General features: G+C 53.1%; 1 protein-coding gene across 1 annotated transcript in view; it reads left to right on the top strand.

The window, feature by feature from the left end:
* Positions 1-134, top strand: part of THY1 (Thy-1 cell surface antigen) — a 2,990-nt gene extending 2,856 nt beyond the window's left edge. The window contains exon 4 of the mRNA XM_006758699.2: positions 24-134. The gene's annotated coding sequence lies outside the window, so the exon portion shown is untranslated. The remainder of the gene's footprint in view (positions 1-23) is intronic.
* Positions 135-7,272: the final 7,138 nt, after the last annotated feature.

Genomic DNA, 7,272 nt, shown 5'->3' on the forward strand with positions numbered 1-7,272 from the left:
AAATGGATTTCCCTGACACCCAGCTCCCCGTCTGCCTGGCAGCTCTGCCTCGTCCTGTGACTGCATCGTGCCACCCCCGCTTATGACATCTCATTGAGGAAAAAGAAAGTTGCACAATAAACAAACCTCTGGAATCTGTGGTCCCCACTCTGCTCCCTCCACCCCCAGGCAGCCCCCCTTGGCCCCGGAGGTCTGACCTGCCCCCAGGGGTGCACTGAAGCTGGCGGCTGGGAGCCGTTCTAACCAATGGGACACCTTTGCCCAGATGATGGGCCTTCCCTCTGCTGACTCACCTGCCCACGCGTGCCCCTGGCCCTGAAACACGCCAACAATGCTAGGAGGTGGAGCCCACTTTTCCTTCTCACATCTGGTTCTCGGAAATGCCCCCTCCAGTTACGCCCGCTGCGGGAGGGCATGTGCTGGGCAAGGGAGGAGCAGGAGTGGGCCCAGTAGGTGCTGCCCATCGCCAGGGGGAGGGCAGCATCTCTCCCGCCCTCCTAGGCCTGGAGGGGGGGGGGCGCCAGAGCCCCTCAGCTCCCGCCCCCAAGAGGCCATGTGCAGGCTGAACAGCACCCATGTCCTGACACAGGTGCTAGGACAGGGTCGCACCGGGTTCCAGGTTCCCCTAGCTGGCAGCCTGAGGCACCCCCCACCGCCTTCCCTGCTGGGTCAGGGACCTGGGGGAGGCGGTACAAATACCAGAGGCCCACTCACTCCTTGTTCAGCTCTGGGTAAAATGGTTCCTCTGAGCATTTGTTAAAAGGCCCAGTATCTAGCCCGGCCAGTGTGGCTCAGTGGCTGAGCATCGACCTATGAACCACGTCACTGTTCGATTCCTGGTCAGGGCACATGCCCAGTGTGGGGCATGCAGGAGGCAGGTAATCAGTGGTTCTCTCTCATCATGGATGTTTCTATCTCTCCCTCTCCTTTCCTCTCTGAAATCAATAAAAGAATATAAAAAATAAAATATATTAAAAAGATAGGCTTTAAAAAATAAGTTAGTATTCAACACTACTAAACTGGACACTTAAAAATGGTTAAGATAGTGTTTTTACCACAATAAAATAAGTGGGAAGTCAAATTCATAGAAACAGACAGCAACAGGGCTGGTGGCCGGGGCAGGTCGGGGGCGGGGATGGAGTGGGAGCCACCGTTGAGGGCACAGCGTTCCCGTTCTGCAAGCTGAGAGGAGTCTGGACAGACTCACAGTGACAGTGACCCCGACGGTGTGTGCACGGCCGCGCTGCACTCGGCGTCTCATGCGTGTGCTGCGCCCGGCTGCGCGCTTCCTCAGGGCAGCAGCCACGGCATGGAGCTCATCCACCACACACAGAGTGGGGGCTGCCAGCGCACGGAGTGTGACCTCAGGACGTGCTATGGAAAGGCACACGCAGGGCCCTCTGCCAGGCCCCGCGCTTCCCAGGGGATAAGGCAGGAGGCGGCGTTAACACAAAAGACAGACTCCACTACTTTAAAAAATATATATTTATTGACTTTTAGAGAGGGAGCAAGATAGAAACATCAATGATGAGAGAGAATCAATAATCAGCTGCCTCCTGCACGCCCTCTACTGGGAGTGGAGCCTGCAATCCGGGCATGTGCCCTGGACCAGAATCGAACCCAGAGCCCCTCAGTCCTCAGGCCGACCCTCTATTCACTGAGCCAACCCGGCCAGGGCTAGAATTCAAACTCTTCCCCATGACCTCAGAGGCCCTGTGGGCCCTGGCTTTCCTCTCCACTGACACCTTGTCCACGCCCTCCCTGGGCCCGCAGAGTGCGCTCTGACCTCCCTGTGCTGGGGCCGCTCCTGCTGCTCGTCGGGGGGCACTGCTTCCTACCTTTCAGGCTCCGCTCCGCTCCGTAGCCCCATGACTCTCCCTCGCATCCTGACCAAGGACCACCCATTGTTCTCCTATTGCCTCCGACATGTGAATGACCAGAATATGCAATCATCTGATTTACGTATTGGTTTCCTGGCATGCTATTGAGGAAGAACAATAGAAGCAAGAAATCAGGAGGCGCCCTGGCCTGTTTGCTCAGTGGATAGAGCATCTGCCTGAGGACTGAAGGGTCCCGGGTTCAATTCCCGGTCAGGGCACATGCCCAGGTTGTGGGCTGGATTCCCAGTGGGGGGCATGAAGGAGGCAGCTGATCAATGATTCTCTCTCTTCATTGATGTTTCTCTCTCTCCCTCTCCCTTCCTCTCTGAAATCAATAAACATATATTTTTAAAAAATCAGGAGGATATTGCAATAGTCCAAGAGATGATGCTCATCTAGAAAGAAAATGTGGCAGCAAAAGCAAAGAGAAGTGGTGGCTTTGGGATCTAGAGCGTTAGAGCTGAGAGGACTGGTGAGATCGGAATACGGCCTATAGATTAACCAATATCAGTTCCCCAGTTTTGATATTATGCTACAGCTATGTGAGATGTTACTACTGAGGGAACCTGGGGGAAGTATACACAGGACCTCTTTTTGCTATTTTTGAACTGCCTGTAAATCCGTTATTTTTAAACTAGAGGCCCGATGCACAAAAATTTGTGCACTCGGGGGCGGGGAGGGGAGTGCCTCAGCCCGGCCTGTGCCCTCTCGCAGTCTGGGACCCCTGGGGAGATAACAACCTGCTGGCCTAGGCCCGATCCCAGGTGGCAGAGGGCAGGCCCAATCCCTAGGTGCAGCCCCTGGTCGGGCTCAGAGCAGGGCCGATTGGGGAGTTGGGGTGCCTTCCCCTGTCATGCACAGAGCAGGGCCCATCAGGGGGTTGGGGCGCCTTCCCCTGTTACGAACAGAGCAGGGCGGATAGGGAGGTTGTGGCCCCACTCCCTGTCACACACAGAGCTGCAGGGCAATCAGGGGGTTTGGGCGCTGCCCCATCACACTGATCCCGGTGCCAGGAGGCCTCGCGGCTCCGCTGATCCCGGTGCTGGGAAGCATATTACCCTTTTACTGTATAGGATAGAGGCCTGGTGCACGGGTGTGGGCCGGCTGGTTTGCCCTGAAGGGTGTCCTGGATCAGGGTGGGGGTCCCCACTGGGGTGCCTGGCTAGCCTAGGTGAGGGGATGATGGCTGTTTGCAGTTGGTCACGCACCCTTCAGGGTGGGAGTCCCCACTGGGGTACCTGGCCAGTCTGGGTGAGGGGCTGAGGGCTGTTTTCAGGCTGGCGGGTGACTGAAGCTCCCAACTGCTCCTTTTTTTCTTTTTTCTTTTTTTATTCTGGGCCAGCTTTAGCTCTGGCTCCAGCTCTGAGGCCTCTGCTGCTGAAAGCAGGTATCTGATTTGTTTGGGTTCTATAATCGAAACACTGTATCAACTCCAGCTCTGAGATCCCGACGGGCTGAAAGCAGGTTTCTGGGGTTTTGTTTAGTTTCTATATTTGTAACAATGTTTCAAACTGCAAGCTCAGAGGCCGGCAAGGCAGGCGGGGAACATTGGAGTCCTCCGTCACTGAAGCAAGCAAGCCAAATGTTAGCTTCAAGCTGCCTGGCTGCTGGCCACCATGTTGGCTGGCACTTAATATGCATATCTTGCTGATTAGCCAATGGGAAGGGTAGTGGATGTACGCTAATTACCATGTTTCTCTTTTATTAGATAGGATGAGTTTTTGTTGTTGCTATTAATCCTTACCTGAGGATATTTTTTCCATTGATTTTTTTAGAGATTGTAAGGGAGGGAAGGTGAAAGAGAGAGAGACATCAATGTGAGAGACACATCAATTTGCCTCCCACGTGCACCCCAACCAAGTGTTTTTTAATTCTCAACAATCCTCCCCCCCAAAAAAAGCCAAGTATTAACTCCAGAGGGAGGGGAAAAAAGAATTCCAGTAGCACATTACATGGCTTATCTGTGAATAATATTTATATAGTCATCTACTTATATAAAAACCATGGGTGGTGTTTTCACATACAGATGAACAGTGGCTGAGCGGAAGGAAGTCAGAGAAAGCTGCCCTCGAGTTCCAAGTTCTGCCCTCTTCCAGACAGTCCAGTTTCTCCCTGTATGAGTCTGGGTCCCCAGAGAGTCACCTGGAACTGGAGTTCAGAGCAGTCGGGGGCTTGTGACTCCCTCCCAATTCAAAAAGACAACCACGTCCTCTGTTGCCAGCCATTTCCACGTGCTCCTCCGTACCTCTGCACTTCCACACCTCCTCTGAGTCTCAGTGTACTTTTCTCTTTCCTTCTAGTTGTAGAATTTCCACTCAGCCAGCCTTCCTGTGGTTCTGGATGATGTCCGTTTTGTCTTTTAGTTGTATTTTTGAATTTGTTGTGGGAGGCAGCAATTTCCGGTGTTTACCTATGCAGCCATCTTGGTTTCTCCGAGCTCATCCTTGATGTTTCTATCTCTCTCTCTCCCTCTCCCTTCCTCTCTGAAACCAATAAAACTATATTTTTTAAATTCCTATATAATAAAAGGGTAATATGCAAATTGACCAAACCATGGAACGAGCAGTCGTATGACGTGCACTGATCACCAGGGGGCAGATGCTCAATGCAGGAGCTGCCCCTAGCCCGCAGGCTCCAATCGCCTGATCAGGAACCGCCAGCCAACCTCTCGGTCCCTTCCCCCGGCGGGTAGGCTCTGATCACCCGCTGGTGAAAGGGAACCAGGGGTGGGTGTCAGCAGGGGCAGGGCCGATGAGCGGGCAGAAATAGCCAACCTCTTGGTCCCTCCTCCCGGCCAACAGGCTTTGATCACCCGATGGCGAATGGAAAGCCAGGGATGGGTGGTGGTAGATGTGGGTGGCACCAGGCCAAGGCCCCCACCCTGCCGGTCACCCCATACACAGAGGGCAACTGGTGGCAGGGGCCGGGGCCAGCAAGCAGGCGGGATGGCCAATCTTTTGGTTCTTTTGGTTCTTCCCCCACCCGCTCACTCCCAGCCAGCAGGCTCCAATCGCCTGCTGATGAACGGGGAACCAGGGGTGGGTAGCAGCAGGGAGTGGGGCTGGCTGCTGGCAGCTGGGGAAGATGGCACTGATCACAGGCCAGGCCTAGGGACCCCTACCTTTGCATGAATTTCGTGCACTGGGCCTCTAGTATAAGAATAAAATAAAATCATAGACTGTTGGAAAGCTCCAAGATTCCGGCCTTGCATGTTGGTTTGTTTTTGTTTTGTTTTGTTTTTTTAATATATTTTATTGATTTTTTACAGAGAGGAAGGGAGAGAGATAGTTAGAAACATCGATGAGAGAGAAACATCGACCAGCTGCCTCCTGCACACCCCCCACTGGGGATGTGCCTGCAACCAAGGTACATGCCCTTGACCGGAATCAAACCTGGGACCCTTCAGTCCGCAGGCCGACACTCTATCCACTGAGCCACACCAACCAGCCCCTTGCATGTTTTTTTTATTTATACTTGTTCCTGGGAATCTCTTCTAACCTCATGGCTTTAAATAACAACCATTAGCTGATGGCTCTCAATTTTGTATCTTCAACCCATATTTTGCCAAACTTGTACATCCAGCCACTTTCTTTACACCTTAACATGACTGATAGACATCTAAGACTTACATATATTAAACCAAGCTCCTGACCTCCCCTCCCCCAAACCTGCTTCCTCCACAGCCTACACCCTCTCAATGATCAGGCCAACAATCCCCCCTTTCTTTCATGGAACTAGCCCATCAGAAGACCCTGGAGGTTCTACGTTCAAATACACCCAGCCCTGGCCAGGAAGCTCAGTCGGCTACAGCTTGTCCCATACACCAAGGCTGCGGGTCCGATGCTGGTCAAGGTACATATAAGAGTCAACCAATGACGCATAAGTAAGTGGAGCGACAAAGTGATGCCTCTCTCTCAAACATCGTCACATGGCCTTAGAGCCACGGCCAAGTCCTTCCCTTAACTCTGACCTCCTCCCCGCCCCCTCTCTCTCTCTCTCTCATCACTCCAGCCACAACAACCTTGCGGTTCATCCTCAAAAGTGGCAAGCATGCTTCCACCTCAGGACCTTTGCATGTACTATTCTGTGTTCAACACTCTCCCCCAAGGCATCCAGAGGGTTCTCCCCTCGCCTCCGTCAGGTCATTTAAATGGCACCAGCTCCTGGAGGCCATCTCTGACTGCAACTGAGCCCCTCCCTCTCCCCTTCCGGGGGATAGCTATCACTACCATCTAACGTGCTGGAGGGTATACTTATTTGATGATTGTCCTGCTTCTACTAGAATGCAAGGGTTTTGCCTGTTTTGTTCACTGCTGTATCCTCAAAGCCTAGAAGAGTGCCTGGCACGGTCGTCACCCCTGTAAAATGTGATCTAATCAGGGCCCCACGGAAACAAAGGGCTGAGAACCACATCCTCAAACCTTAAGGTTAGTCTGAAACAACAAGAGACACCCCTTCTTACTTGGAGCAGAAGGAAGAATGAATTCAGATACATATCTGAATTCATTGCAGGCAAAAATCTAAGTATTTTTCTCCTCTAATTTGTCCGGGAAACAGACAACACAGGGAGTTCAGAGGAGTAGCAATGAACACAAATGCCAGCTGTGGAGAATGGGAGAGGGAGCTAACAGATCCTGGGCACTCCTGCCGGCAGGTGGAGCCACCCAAGGCTGCTGGACTTCCTCCTGGTCGCCTAGGGCAGTGGTACAGTGCGATTGAAACTTCGTGGCCCATGCGCAGAAGTCGGTTTTCGGAAAGGAGATCGACGAAGCAAGTATACAAGACGAGTGTGGATGGGAGAGTTGGAAGGGGTCGACCTCAGTGAACGTACCTCAATCAGATTGAGGACGTTTTTAGCAAAGGCCAGCTTAGGAGTCCCCTAATGAAGTTAATAACAATGTACCTACCTATATAGTTTAAGTTTAAAAAATTTGGCTCAAAAGAAATTTCAATCGTTGGCTCTGTTGACTAATGAGTTTGCCGACCACTGGCCTCGGGGAAGGCCGAGGCTGCGCTTTGCTTGGTTTGATGGTCCAGGGAAAGGGAAAACCTGGATTTGTCTTGACGCCCCTTGGCCTGGCTGTGCGGGTTTCCTCACCCTGGGGAGAGGAGGGTCAAAATCCAAGTTCCGCCTCCGTCATTTCTTGGAAGACCAGAGTCCCGCGGTGGCCTCAGCACCTCCCTTTCTTTCCCACTGGAGGAATCAGCACCAGGCACTGCTCTCACCATAGTGAACGGGGCAGAGTGTCTTTTAGGGGAAAAGGGGCTGAAGAGCAGGCCCTCCTCCCTGACCACAGAGCTGACACACACGCCCCAGGGTGCAAGCTCCGGGCCTCTCCCCACGGCCCCCCTCCTCCTCTTCCCCACGGCCCCCCCACTCCTCCCCAGGCCC

Source organism: Myotis davidii, unplaced genomic scaffold (assembly GCF_000327345.1).
Source record: "Myotis davidii unplaced genomic scaffold, ASM32734v1 scaffold355, whole genome shotgun sequence".
Taxonomy (NCBI): Eukaryota; Metazoa; Chordata; class Mammalia; order Chiroptera; family Vespertilionidae; genus Myotis; species Myotis davidii.